General features: G+C 39.5%; 1 protein-coding gene and 2 long non-coding RNA genes across 6 annotated transcripts in view; 1 reads left to right on the top strand and 2 right to left on the bottom strand.

Annotated features, from left to right (window-relative positions):
• cabp4 (calcium binding protein 4) overlaps positions 1-1,757 on the bottom strand; it is a 34,348-nt gene extending 32,591 nt beyond the window's left edge. For 3 of the 4 annotated variants that reach the window (XR_014874373.1, XM_085161665.1, XM_085161666.1), the window contains exon 1: positions 1,660-1,755. The gene's annotated coding sequence lies outside the window, so the exon portion shown is untranslated. Of the gene's footprint in view, positions 1-1,659 lie in introns of all 4 variants that reach the window. The other variant, XM_085161667.1, reaches the window with a different exon arrangement.
• A 6,152-nt stretch (positions 1,758-7,909) lies between these two features.
• Positions 7,910-10,736, top strand: LOC146516908 (uncharacterized). Its single transcript, XR_014874374.1, has 2 exons — positions 7,910-8,875; positions 8,926-10,736. It is a non-coding gene; the product is annotated as an uncharacterized LOC146516908 (long non-coding RNA).
• LOC146516907 (uncharacterized) lies at positions 10,646-11,689 on the bottom strand. Its single transcript, XR_014874376.1, has 2 exons — positions 10,957-11,689; positions 10,646-10,736 (listed from the first exon to the last, which is right to left on the bottom strand). It is a non-coding gene; the product is annotated as an uncharacterized LOC146516907 (long non-coding RNA).
• Positions 11,690-14,111: the final 2,422 nt, after the last annotated feature.

Here is a 14,111-nt window from a genome sequence, read left to right as displayed (position 1 = left end):
TCCATTATCTATTATTAATTTATATCAATATGTTAGCACTAAATATCCTTGTCTGTGGATTATAGTAAATAAAGTCTATAGTTGCACCTTAGCTAGCAATTTAGCACTTATGGCTACTTCTGTGTCTGAAAAACTGCAGTGGCCTTTATGCTCCAGACTTCAGATATATAGTGGTGTTGTATTGGCTATGTCTCTCTTTTATGAGTGTAGCAGATATTCTTATTTGGGGGAAATATTTGAAGCGTGTTGAATTCTTGTTAACATCTGACATAATCTAGGCTACAAAGACTATGACAAGTTAAAAGTTCCCAAAGCCTTTGATTTGGGAAAAGCAGACCACCACACCGCTTAAACATTGTATTATTTTTCTTAAAGGATCAAAAGCAGAGCAGCAGAATCAAAGATAAAGTTTTCTCTTAGGGTATGTTCTGCTAGTGGCTAACGTAGCCTTAAGCTAACAGCTTCAAGCAAAGATGAAGAGTTAAAGAAACTCTGCTACACTCACTTCTTTTATATCCTTTGTAAAAATTGAAGTCTTTACACCCAGACTGAACGCTGAACTGTTTGGACGAGGATTTCTTAGCCAGCTATCCTGGGTCATGCTGAGGTTAAGGTTGTGACATCGGGCAGGAAGCAAAGTACAAGCAAGGATGCTAGTGTGCCACAGGGCGCTTTAGACAAGAACTTCAAATTTCCCCATAAAATACTATTAAAGAACATTAAATTAAAACCAAATTTATGCCTACAGTTAGGGAAATTGTTTGAGTGGTTTTCAAGGTATTTCTTAACTAAAAAGAAAATTGAAACAAAAATGAACCTTTCTGGCATGCATAACAGAAAGTATCAGAGTCACAAAAAACACACATTGATTGTGAGTTCAGGCGTGGTTTCACCTTCCTGTGTACTCTCCTTGTTTTCTTTTATTTTTCGCATTATCTTTCCGTTCGCCTGCTGTCCAGTCGGAAGAAAGTCGGTCCCAGAGGAGCCAAACCAGTCCGTGTCTGATCCATAAACAACCGATAGAAATGCAATCAGGCCTGGCACTCCATCTTATCTTCACCCATCTTAACACTTCACCACCACTTTCTCATCCTCACGTCCCTCCTCCCCTATCCAGCACTGATTTCATGTCACGGCTCTAAAATGAGACTGTCGCCTTTGGTCTCTGTGCAGACAGGATAACAGAGGGTGAGAAAGAGATACGTTTTCATGTTTTCCCTGTCATTTGGGGAATTTCTCCCCATTGCTTTGTATATAATTCGAGTCTAATTACAAGCTCTCGCTGCCTGTTTTTCTGGAGGCCAGCCTGATAATCACACAGCGAGCTGCTCTGAATAAGTCAGCTGATGCAATTGCATTGTAGCAAGCAACAGGGGCACAAATGGTGAACCAAAACAAATGAAAACAGAGGCCTGGCCATCTGTTGGCTTGTACAGCAAAGCTCAGGATCCATATAATCAAATATTACAAAGCAGAGAGGAAATGCTTGTCAGTTTCATTAGCCAGTGTGAGCAGTATGCCTGCTCCCTACAAATGAACTACAGCCAGTGGTCGTCGTTCTGAATTATTGAAGACTTAACTATAAATTATTATTATATATAAAAACAGCAAAAGAAGCTAGAAGAAAAGAATATGATATTATTTCTTCCTTCTACTTACCTTGATTGTTCTTCTTGTTTGTCTTGGATAGCAGATGTGGATGAAGGGCATGTGTACAGTCTTAGCTAACCTGAGGATTATATAATGAAAGGTGATTATCTGGCTAAATATGTCTGGATTAGATAGATAGATCTAACCGGTCGCCTCTGTTCTCAAGAACAAAAAGGGCAGTGACATTGTATTCCTGCAGATTTGCCATTTTCTGTGTTTTGATCAGTTTATATTTCATTTCCATGCAGTTTGGTGAGAAAAACTTTAGATTCAAGATGCAAAGATCAACCAGTCTGTTCTGTTCTGTCCCTCTCTATATATATTTCACAGCATCACATCCATGCACAGGGTCCATATCAATGTCCAGGAGAAAGAAACAATCTGAGCCTGAATAACAACACAAAAAAGCGGTGCTTCTATCGGCAGGTGTAAGTCACGAATTGCACAACAGGCATCAACAGACTGACAGATGAAACAAAAGGAATACGTTCAGAGAGCTCTGTCTAGTGTTTGAAGACAATAGACAGAATAATTCTTGACATCTAAATTGTTCATAATTTACTGGACAAAGACACAGTTTATGTAGTTTCAAGTTCTGTACACCACTACAGCTCCTTTCAAATTTAACAATTAATATTTGATTGAAGTGCAGACTTTCAGCAATAACACTTTTCATCATTTGGCTATTAATACATGCAACATGCAGAATTATTTTGTCATTTTGGCTCTAAAATTACAAAATAATTCTGATCTTTCAGGAACAATTTGAATTTTCTCTCTCTAATTGGTTGAGGTGTTATTGTAAGGGGAAGTATTAATGGTAAGATCTAGACTGAGCAGATTTTTCTGTCTGTGCTCAGACAGCAGTAGCTTTGTGCTATCATTATGCACGATGCATGATAATAACCCTCCAAAAGCTAGTCTCCTCTTCTTTCCAAACTCATTAGATTTTTGTCTCTAACACAAACAGGTTCACAAATAGGTTCATTTAATGAGAACTTGTAAAAATTGATCAGCTGCTGCGCCATTGGTCAAAAAAGGGTCAGTTGGTTAGAAAATATACACAAACTTCCACTGTCAAAATCTGTCAGTTCAGATTAAACTTCCATCCATCCATTTCATGCTGCTTATCTAGTTCAGTCTTACAGGGAAGTAAGTACAGGTACACTCTGTCTGTTGACCTGTCCAGATACACTCTGATTTGTTATGAGTATAACCTCAAAGCAAAGGTGAGAGGCTGAGCTAAAAACCCAAGTGAAACTTAAACTTTGCACATAAGCGTTTACCTCGTCAAGCTGCTGTACATGTTATCTGTGGAAATTTTGAAACTCTCTTGACGCAGAGTGTCATAATACTGCAGCTGCTGTTTACTTTTAATGAATTAAATCAAGTATATATATATATATAGTATGTGTGTATATATAGCAGTAAATGTGAAGAATAAGGCTGTTAAGCAGCTAGAGAAAGAACTGGGGGTAAAATGTGTGATTTGAGAGGTTAATTAACTGACAGTTGAAGAAAATGTAGATATCAATTTAAGCTTGAAGTAATGAGCTCAGGCGCCGATGCATGGGATGCTAAAAGCTGCCGCTATAATCACAATGGATTCACTTTTTGAAGTGCTGTGAAGATATCTCTGCACTGGCAGCTTAGTGTATAGAGTATATGCTGTGTGTGTGTGTGTGTGTGTGTGTGTGTGTGTGTAGATAGCACGTACAGTCCTGTTTTTCATCCTTTCATTTCCTAACTAACTGATTTCACAGATTTTTGCGCTGTTAGTTAGTCAGGCACAGAATTTAATGGGCTTTCGGGTCCCCGGGGCTCTCTCCTATTAAACCCTACGCAGTTTATTGACTGCCAAAGTAGCTCAGACACACTGGTTGTTTTTGCTGAAAGTACACCTTAAATTTCACCTGAACCATCTTTAACTTTCTGTGTATGATATTAACTATCACAAAGAGGGAAAAAAGGAGAAAGGGAACATAAATGACACAATTTCAAGCCTCTGGCATCAGATGTGTAAACTTTCCAGATGAACTCTGTTCTTCCTCTCCTTGGCATTTAGCTTTGCTCTGGAGCGGTCAGTTGGTGAACTTTGTCTCACTTCACAGGACAAAGCTGCTGCACGACCGTGACTCACATAAATGTCACCTCACTTCAAAATGTGCAGAAATGCAAAACAGCCATGCCTCGCCTCTTCAGTGAAAAATTTGTTGTAATTTTACCGAAACACTACCGGTAGAACAACTTTTCATTAATCCCACAGCCTTGTGTTCCCTGCAAATGGAGAAAAGGCTTTTTTTGTGCTCAAAGGAAAACAAAAGCGGGAGGTAAAGCATAATCTAATTTTTATGCTTTCTCTCCATTCCTCTCTCTCCCCCTTCATTCCCCTGTTCTTTGCGCGTTGAGGCAGCGCAGCAGTGGGAAACTATTGAAGAACCTATTCCCTGTGCGACCCTCGCCACGCTCAAATATGCTTAGTGCATCCAACCAAAGCCCTTATTTAGCGATTTGCTTTTTTTTTGTGGAGAAGTGGAAACTTATTTTACCCCTTACCTTCACAGAAACAGACAAGTGAGCACAATAATGTGCATTTCATGGTCCACTCAGCTCCCAATGGAGTGTAGACCTTTGAATTGTTGACTTAAATAGAATTGGCTTTTTTTTCTGTTAACTTGGTTAGGATGAAGGCAGAGGTGCCGTTAGTGCAGCGTGAAACACCGATGTGGCCATTTTTCACGTTATCAACTTTTAGTGCAAAAATTTTTAGAAATGTCTCTCATCAACTGCACTACAAATGTTTTAATTTTGCTGTTATTTTTAGAGGGATCTGGAGGACTCGACCAGCTTTTGGAAAAAAATGTTAATGAAACAAACAAGTCAGTTGACATAATCAGTAGAAAAATCAAATTCACCATCTTCCTTAAAACTGGTTAAGTCGATTAACTGTAACAAAAAGGGAAAATTGTGCTTCAGATTTAAGACACTGTCCACAGCTTATAGTTCGATTCGGTGACAGTTAAACGCTCCCTTAGTTATGCTGCAGTAATCCTAGGCTGCTGTGGGCTTCCCATGATGCTCTGAGTATTTCTTCCTCACTCACCTTGTTCAACACTCAACACTCTGCTTTTAATCATTACTTATTATCTCTAGCTCTCCCCTCATCCCCAACCGGTCGCATCAGATGGCCACCCCTCCCTCAGTCGGGTTCTGCCTATCTTTCTTCCTATTAAAGGGGAGTTTTTCCTTCCCACTGTCACTAAGTGTTTGCTTATAGGGGGGCGTTTGATTGTTGGGGTTTTCTCACTATTACTGTAGGATCTTTGAAAAAAAAATAGTGATCAAAAAGTCAAATCAAGAAGCCAGTGAATAGCATTACTTTAAAATAAAAACAAAAACAAAACTTGGTCATCTTCTTCGCATGTTATAAATTTGATTCGGGTTGTTTGAAGCTACCACTGATCGCTCAGCCAAAACTGCAAACTACAAACACAACCTACCATCTCAGAACTTCTCTCAGCTTTGAAGCGAGTGAAGGATACTCAGAATACATCAGAAGGTGCAATTCCCACTGCAACAAACAGCCACGAGGTACAAAATGATGCAGATGAGCGAACTGCTGTATGGAATGGAGCTGATGTTGCAAGAAAAACACATTGAATATTTTCTCACCGAACAATACCCCCATTATTTATTTTTTTACTTGGCACATTATTGAGATCGTATTTTCTTCCTCTTTCTGCCACTTGCTTTAGGGATTTTCACAGCGACTACACCGCATCCATAAATCTTCTCTGATGTCTTCTTTTCCTCCTGCCCGGCAGCTCCAATACGTCCACTATCTGCAAACGTCCAAACCATCTCAACTTTGCCTCTCTAACTCTTTATTCCCAAATTTAGTTTTTTCTGATGCAAATTACTAAGAATAATATTAAGAAAGAATTCAGCTGTAAATTGTTGTTATCTGAGCTGAGTGTGTTAACAAATGAGCAAAAGTGAGACGCTAAAGAAGAGAGGCTATTGGAGGGTTTTGTGTTTAATGAAGTATTCACTTATTGTTGACTGATAATGTCCTATCAGGGACTAATTGCCTGCACGGTTGCCTCATTAAACATAGCATGACATCCTGCCACGGGACGCTGGCTGCACACCTCGCTGCAATCGCTGCTATCTCAATACGCTCCCATTCTCCCCCTTCATCTGCTGCCCCGATGCTCATGGTTGCAGTCACGCTCTATTTGTTGTTTGATAGAAAAGACCATTATGAAAGGACCTGGAGTTCTGGAGGTGCTCATGGATTTCCTGTTTTTGCTGTGGAAATGTTTCATTCTTTTTTTTAGCTCGTGTTTATTCCCTCCTCTTTTCTTTTCTCTCTGTTTCCTGCTCTTTAAAACGCATTTCTGACTTCTTCACTGCAGTCACCTTCACACTCCTGATCTGAAGCAGTTGGCTCGTCTCTCCCCCTTCCCTCTCTGTCTATTCAACCCTCTATTTCACACATGCCCACTGCTCTGCCTCTGGGCCACACTTCCCTTCACCGCTCCCTGCAACCACCGCAACCTCTCCCCCTGCTTTATTTATGGGAATATGCTGATGGGGCAAACCCAGGTAAAGATAGCTTTCTTTTTTTTTTTTTAGGGCCAGAAACATAAATTGAAATAGAAAAAGGAGGGGGGCAGTGTAAGAGAGAAAGACCACATGCAATTAATCACTGAGTTGTCATTTTTTCTAAAAAGCAAAGTCATTCATCAAAAGCAGTGGAATAAAACTAAGAAATCAGGGAGCTGGCAAGGACAGCGAAAGAGTGTATCATGGTATCTATTCAGGATCTAATTGGGTCAGTGGCAAATAATGTGGCTGTGTTTGTGCTGAGCTTTGCTTCAGAGTTGAAACAGCAGGCTGTAGATCAGCGTCAGCAGGAGAGTAATTCAATCTCATGAGAGACAAAACAAGAAATAAGGTAACCTCAAAGCTCCTGAGCAACCCGACTCTGTACGCTTCAGATCCAGCGGCATGTCTCTGGCTCCACACTGCACAGGAAGTTGCTATATGAAAACAGTCAATCGAAAGTGAAACAACAGCGAAGCTAAATGCCACAGGGGGGGCATTGTGCACGTAAACTACAAAAGAGCAAGGGGACACATATAAAATAAACAAAGGGGGGAAAATGAAATGACACATTTAGCCTGAGGGAATATCCTTCTGTCAGTTTGTCATTTAATTTGACAGAGGTCATTCTTTCTTTTGCGTTGCTGGCTGTGCCTGTCAAAAAACATTAGAAAAATGAAAACTTGCTTGGTGACATTGTGCGTGAATGTAGACGGGAAAAAAATTCCACACCTGTCTTTTTTTTCCTTCTTTTTTGAGGGGTGTGTGACCCTGCTTGTCAAAGTTAAGGACAAATCAGAGAGAGGGTTAATGGAATCTGTCTGTGTCAAAAAAGAAGAAAAAACCCTCAGAGGGAGAAATGGAGAAGGAGAAAGGCGTAGGAGTTGAGGTTGAGCCTGGTAGTAGATCATATCAGTGAAGGGAGGGAGGGCTGAGAGCGACTGAAAAACAAGGACGGGGGAGCGGCTTCTCGTGTGAGACTAGAAGCTCCGCATGCAGGATTTAGCATGTAGTGAGAAGAATAATGTACCTTGACAGAGCAGCGCTCTCTTCCAATGCGACCGATCACTCCACCCCCACCCCTACCTCGAAGCGGAGTGATGTGGAGCGCGAGCACCACCTGTGACACCAACTGCCACCCTGGGGGAACATCCGCAGCTAGCCACCTGTTAAAAAATGCAGCCGCCAACCTGTCTGTTATACTCATTCAGTTCCCCGTTATTGACGTTGATTTGAAATGCGATGAGTGCCTCTTAACAATTCTTGAGCGGAATTCAAATGCCACTCAAACTGTTTCTCGCAGGAGGAAAATTTGCATCATGCACATCATGCGCTCATCAGGAAACATCCTCTGACGGCTGCTTAATAAGATGTTGATACAGCGCCTCACTGTTCCACACTTCAAAGAAGGAAAAACTGTCTTTGGCTAACGTATACATGAAGAAAGAAAATAAAGTGTTTTGCTTGATATAAGATACTGTTGATGTCCCCTTACTCCTTTTCCCAGTCTTTTCTATTCCCAGTGCCAGAAAGGTGCAGTTTCTCCAATGGCCACTTGAGGCTGGCTCCAAACGCGAGTTGAAAGCATATTTCAAAACTGGTTACGCACTCGCACACACAAATACAAACACTTTGTTTGCCCTGAAAAATAACATAGCCTAATGTGTGTTTAGGTGAAGGATATATGTTATATTAGCAGTCACGTCCCTCAAACCAGGGGCGATTCTAGGATCAGAGCTTTGGGGGTGCTAAGCACCCAGAGAGCTGCCCAGCCAGGCAAGATAAACTTTACAGGTCACAATGAGACTTCTTCCCTGTCTCTGTCAGTTCCTGCATCCTTAAATATCTCCAGTTGTCCCGAGAGCTCTATAACTGTCTCCTTGGTGCATTTAAACCCCTGTTTCTCCCTGTCCTCATCGTCTGTTGTCTTCGTCTCTGTTATCAGTCATCATAATTTTAACATCTTTGTGCAAGTCTGCAAATTTCTTTATTAAATCATGAGATTCTTAAATTCATCAAGTTTCTCTGTGCCTGGGTCCTCGTCACAAAACATGACATCACTGTTTTGTACATTTTAACACTATTTAATCCCCACATTTGTGAAAGAAAAGCAAAACACTTTTTTGAAAAGTCTGTAACAAAACCATCAAATCTGATAAAGGTTATTTAAATGCTGCAAAAGAAGAATGGATTAGAATTAAAAAAATATATATACACAGGGCTCGCAAAATCGCTAGCCCGACGTCCAGGGGCTAGCGATTTCTCCAGTCGGGCTACCAAAATCTAACTCAGCCCTGCCTGTCGGGCTATCGTAGGAAGGAAAATATATGTCTATGCTTTTGCGTTCTTTCGCCAATGTAGCTGAGTAATTATGTCATTGGCATCGATGAGCCACTGTCAATATGTGACATATTGAAATCGCGTTTGAATTTGCGCTTGTGTTTTGCTTTCACTTTCATTTTGCGATCGCGCGAAAGGTGTGTAGAGAGCAGCAGCACTGATTGGTGAGTGACGATTAATTGCGCACCAATTCCTCTGACTTCGTCTTATCACTCATTAGCTTACTATTCAAACGCGACAAGTGAAATCTCTCGCAGCAAGCTTAAACATGTGAGAGGTTGAGTGCGCAAAGAATCACTGACCGTTATGTAAGTACGTGTGTAAAAGCAGCAGGATTTACGCTGGTATTTTAGTTCTGCTCAGCCAAATAAGACAGGTCAGGGTGAAGAAGGGGCAGCCAAAGAAAAGCTTACCACAAAACGGAAAAGTTAAGACAAATCAGACTATGAGGCAAAAAGAAAGCGCAGCTTTTTTGGTTTCATGGACAAAAGAATTTCTGTGGCTGGAATATGACAAGCTAAATAACATGATGTTCTGCCAGGTGTGTTGTGAGTTTCATTTGATTTCTGAGTCGACAAGCATCTTTGTTACTGGGACCAGTAATTTTAAGAAAGACCCCATCAGAACCCATGAGAAATGCAAGAAATGCATTATTGCCCAGTCTGCAGTATCTTTCCCAGAACAAACAGCAATTGCAAAAAACATACTAAAAATAAACCAAGCACAACAAGAACAAGAAAAATCTGTTTAGAACAGCGTACTATGTTGCAAAGAGTGAACTACCACTGGCAAAATTTAGCAGTCTTTGCAAACTTCAAAAAGCAAATAGCCTAGATCTTGGTTCCACTTACTTCTTACCCGTGACTTCAGTGGAAATTTCAGATTCAGGATCTGACACAGACCGATTCATGTTCTACATAGTTCTTACAAGTTCATAGAAATTTCTGTTCAATTAGAACCAAGTATTTGAGTTGATGATTGTAATTTTTATACAGTTGTTGTGATTTTTATTTTAACAATTTTTTTGTTTCTATTACAATATTATATTTTAATGTATAATATTGTAATGGAAACAAAACATAAAAAAAATTGCTTTCTTTTTTATTCGGGCTACTTAAATTTATTTTGGGCTACCAAAAACTGAAGAATGCCTGCCCGAAGGGCTACCAGAGATTTTGAAATTTTGCGAGCCTTGATACATATCCTAATCTTAATTACTGGGGGAGAATAATGAATGATGCTCACAGTGAGTAAAAAGTAAACTGAGTGCATTTTTTGGACAGAGATTCACTTTTAATGTGTATGTATAATATAATACAGATAAAAAACACTCCCAAAACAGAATAAGTTATTACAAATAAATTATTACAAAATATTAATAAAAAACTATAAAAATTGAGGCAACTTTGCCTGTGGTAGAATGTATACAATGTATGAAAAAAGCTTTACTGCAGATACTAATTTTACTAATTTAATAATAATAATTTTGTGTTGTAAGATTTATGACTTTCATGCTTTCATAGTGGTACTTGGGAGAGCTTAACATTTTTATCAGGTGGTACACACTGTAAAAAGTTTGAGAAACACTGATAAGTGTATGTGTGCTTTTGGAAAACATTTAAAGATGCAGTATTTTGAAACAAGCTTAAAACATTTTTAGAATATAAACAGAGCATCTGCTTCTCTTTACAGCTCCTCACTCCACCAGGGCTGTTTGGCACTTTCTGATAGTGTGCAAATGTGATGTATGTAATGCAGCAGACATACAGACAACTAGATGGTCCAAAAGTTGGCCTACCTATTACTGGCTGAGGTTTCAGTAGAGTTGTGGCTGAACCACATAAAAATATATCATGAATTTTAATCTCCCCGATCAATTATAATGTTATGTTGGAATGTTGATAAAGAGGGTCAAAAATGTTTCAACCCAGTTTGTTTAGCAGATTCTGTATAGCAGCTTTAATATAGAGAGAACACAACTTCCAGATTGTATGAATAAAATCTTTTTTTTTTTTTTTTTTGTCAGTTTAACAGTTTCTGTTTTGCCTGTCACTGTTCCCTGTCTGTTTTCTTACCTGGTTCTTCCTGACCTTGTACTTTCTCCTCACATTCCCCTCTTTCCTCTCTCCCTCTTTGGACTGACAATCATACACAAACAGATTGTATTCAATTAGATGAAAATTTGCATTAATATGAAAAAAAACTATTTAGATCACTAACAAAAAGTCCTCTCTCAGTGTACTTTCAACCAAAAGGCAAATAACCAAACCACATGAACATCTAATAAAAGATATACACATTGAAATGCTGATCCAACATTATTCTTGATTGACGGATCATTTGATTTTACACTTTTACCTGAATTTGGCTCCTTTTTTTGAAAAAACTTCCTTATATCCATTATGAACCTGGCTGTCTCTCTGCACACACACACACACACACACACACACAACAGGAGTTATAAGGTTAATGGGCATTCAGTCAGTTTGCTAGTTAGTATCCATTTCAAACAGGACAGTGGTATCAACAGCAGGCTGTTGAGTTTTAGATTTTAAATAGGTTATATAAATTTCAATGGGAGCAACACGACGGCCAAATGTCGCTGATTTTACTACAGAGCAGGGCGGATTATAGGGTAGCAAACATCGTGGGAAAACACGTTTTCAACACTGCAGGTTACCTGGGTGTAATGCTTTTCAGCTAAAAAGAAACATGGTCTGACTCCTACCTAACTATATAAAGAGTAACTGAAGGTTAAATGTAGCTAATATGTCCTGTTTTAAGCCCGGCACTTCCACCTCCGCTCTGCTGCGTCTCAGCCACTATCGCTCTGGCAGCAACCGCGCTAGAGCCAGAGTTGGGGAGAGGCGAGCTGGAACAAACCATTTTGGGAGGGGGGAGGGGTTATGTATACTTTTGTTGTTAAAATCTTAAGTCTCAACCAAGTACTGAATGCTTTTTATATTTTTAGTAGTGTGTCACACAAACAGCAAATATTGTCAAAAAAAGGAAGAAATCTTTGGGGGTGCTTTGATTCATTTTGGGGGTGCTGAAGCAACCCCAAAAATGGGCTAAAATCGCCCCTGCCTCAAACACAAACAAACACGACTGAAACAGCATTTTTATATTTCAGGTCAACACTGGTTGAAGTAAGGTGGCAAAAAATATAGAGTAGAAGATTGCTGAGGTTGTTTCCACCTATTAAAGGCCCAGTGAGACAAAGCCACTGAACTCCTTTTATTATGATGAAATGAAGAAAAAAATTCTTTTTTTTTTCTAGTCCTGTGAGCGATATGGTTTTGGCTTTTGGAGCCGAAAGTAGGGAATGCTAGGAAACGCTGAAACACAGCTGTGTCACGGGAGACTTTTTATTTTAGTTTGACTTTAGCAGCCATGCCATTAATGTGGCTTTGCTTTTTGCAAAAAGTAGCAAAGTTACTCGGGAACTTAAGATAGTCTGGCAGTCTGTCTGCACACATTTGCAAGGGCAAGTGTAGGGAACGGTGAGCAGTTCTTTTGATCTCTATCAGAAGATTTATGCTGTTTCTTAGCCTGTGCTGTGGTCAAATGTTAAAAATTTCACCATATGCTAGTGCTGAAGTATGTAAATAGAGGTTTACTTAATCTCAGCGCTAATGGCTGGGTGAGAGGCTAGGGAGGATGTGGTTATATACTTAATGGAAAACCTGCACTGCTTTGTGCTGCAGTAATGGGAGGAGATTATCTTGCCATGCAGAAGGACTGGATAAATGCTTCTCCACAAATTGCTTGCAGTCTCTCCCTCCTTCCCACCAATCTCTTCCTCACTTATTCTAGATGTTTATTATTCATATTATACTCATGAGCGATGTGGATGCTTTAATCACGCTGACACGGAGGCTGAGGCGTGTGTGGCAGCTGAACGGCTTTGTTCAGAGATTCTGTTTTCCAGCATTGTTTCCCTTTTTACTTCTCTCTATTTTTTTACTGTTTATTTAGGTTTTTAGTTGGTGATATCACTGACTAACATTTTCAGTTTATGCAGCTCCTTTCATCATTCTTTGTCAGGGTTTACTTTTTTTGGGTTTTTTTGGAACTCACTTCACTTTTTTTCTTTGGATGTTGCTCGCCGTGCTTCACTTTTGTCAGCTCATGGACAATGCAACTGTGTTAAATATCCAGACAGGCAACCTAATGTTTACCCCTAAGAAAGATCAATACCTCAACACCATTGAGCAGACTTCATTCTTCAAGCACAATTGATTGGATTTCTTCCTCACAGCTTGCCGGGGCATGGTAAACCAGACAAATCCATGACACCCTGAATGAAGAACAGCGTAAACCGAGCATGTGCCTGTCGAATGTACCACCTCACTCCCCTCATTGGTGAGCTCTATAGATACATGATCTATAGATACATAACTACATGATTTATATACATCATGTAGTTATGATGTTTTCACTGCTAGCACTGAATACATTTTTTAGGTGTAGACTCCAAATTTGAGCCATTGATTGAGCAAAAACTCGTTTTATGGAAGTAACTCAAAATTTTGAGCTTTTATGTCATTTTTTAAACTATTTTGCCAAACCTAGTTTCAGTGTAGCCAGTTAGGACGATAACTATTTGTACAATAACACACCACCACAGAGGAGTTTACAAACTGTGGTTGAAGAATGGAGTTTCATCTTTAATTAAAGGATTTGAACAAAAAATTTTTGCATTAACTTTTTTCTGAATAACAGCCATCAGCCACAACATTTTCAGAGGCTCAAAGGTTATCAGACAAGCTAACATAATTTTAGATATAAGTATTATTTTTTAATGCTTGCAAGAAATGAGTCTCTGAAGTCTAGAAGCTATGGACAGCACCAAATGTTGTGTTTGCTCTCTTGCTATACTCTGTCAGGCCTTTACGGCAGCTCGCTTCAGTTGCTGCTTGTTTATGGGGATTTCTTTTATTCAGTTTTGTATTTAATAACTAAACAGCATGCTCTTTTGGAATATGATCAGGTGACTGACTTGGCCATATGTGATAATATCCCTTTTTTTGCTTTGAGAAACTCTTGGGCTATTTTGCAAGATGCTTAGGGTCATTATATCCATTTGCACCGTGAAGCACTGATCAGTCAGTTTTGCAGCATTTGGCTGAGTAGAGAGTCCTGCACACTTCTACATTTTCACACAGCAGTCACACAATCAGCAATCAGCAATAAACACTAGTGGTTTACATCTTGCTAGATAGATGTTGTGATGGTATTTTTCTTAACCATGGAAATAATTCAGTTATTACAGACTTCAGCTGTAATCTGTGGGCCTCCAGACTTTTTGGAGCTGCTGTGCCGGCCAGGATTTAAAATGTCTTCGGGTGGAGAAACAAACTCTTTAGAACTGAGTTGTATGTGAACAGAGGGCCGAGAGCATGTTGGTGAAGGAAATAAAAAGCAAGATACAGTAAATTTTGACTAACAGCATTTTATTATATATATATGTATATCCATCCATCCATCTTCTTCCGCTTTATCCGAGGCCA

Source organism: Neolamprologus multifasciatus, chromosome 6 (genome assembly GCF_963576455.1).
Source record: "Neolamprologus multifasciatus chromosome 6, fNeoMul1.2, whole genome shotgun sequence".
Taxonomy (NCBI): domain Eukaryota; kingdom Metazoa; phylum Chordata; class Actinopteri; order Cichliformes; family Cichlidae; genus Neolamprologus; species Neolamprologus multifasciatus.
This window is presented reverse-complemented; position numbering and strand designations above follow the sequence as displayed.